This window comes from Plasmopara halstedii (genome assembly GCF_900000015.1).
Source record: "Plasmopara halstedii genome assembly, contig: Scaffold_2956, whole genome shotgun sequence".
Lineage (NCBI taxonomy): Eukaryota > Oomycota > Peronosporomycetes > Peronosporales > Peronosporaceae > Plasmopara > Plasmopara halstedii.
Window position 1 is genome coordinate 820,500 of NW_020189861.1, and position 458 is coordinate 820,957.

Sequence of the window (458 nt, forward strand, 5' to 3'; positions counted from 1 at the left end):
GGTGGGTCATAAACGGATAAACGATCAAGACAAAACGAGTAGAAAGTAAGTTCTACAGTCACTCTTACCTCGTGAAGCGAATGATTGGCAGCCGATAGCCGATAGTATACTACACTTATCTTGAACCGACACGTCACCATCATCCACATAACCAACACTTCTAACGCTTCTCTTGCACTATCATACAGGTGGCAACCCGTGTTCAGTCTCTCTTGAGTTTTGCATATATTGCATTATACTGTCGTAAGGTAATTTTTTCGAATGCTGATCCGACATATCATGTGTCTTCTCTTTTAGACAGATAAATGAGGTTTAGATGCTGTTGTCAAATGTCATTTTGCTTTTTCTCGATCAACCGCCAAAGCATACATGTCGTACTGTGACTTCACGTTCAACTTTTTTTTTTGCTGTGAAGCTTTCACGATATCTGGCTCAGAAGACATAGCAGCCGTATCATA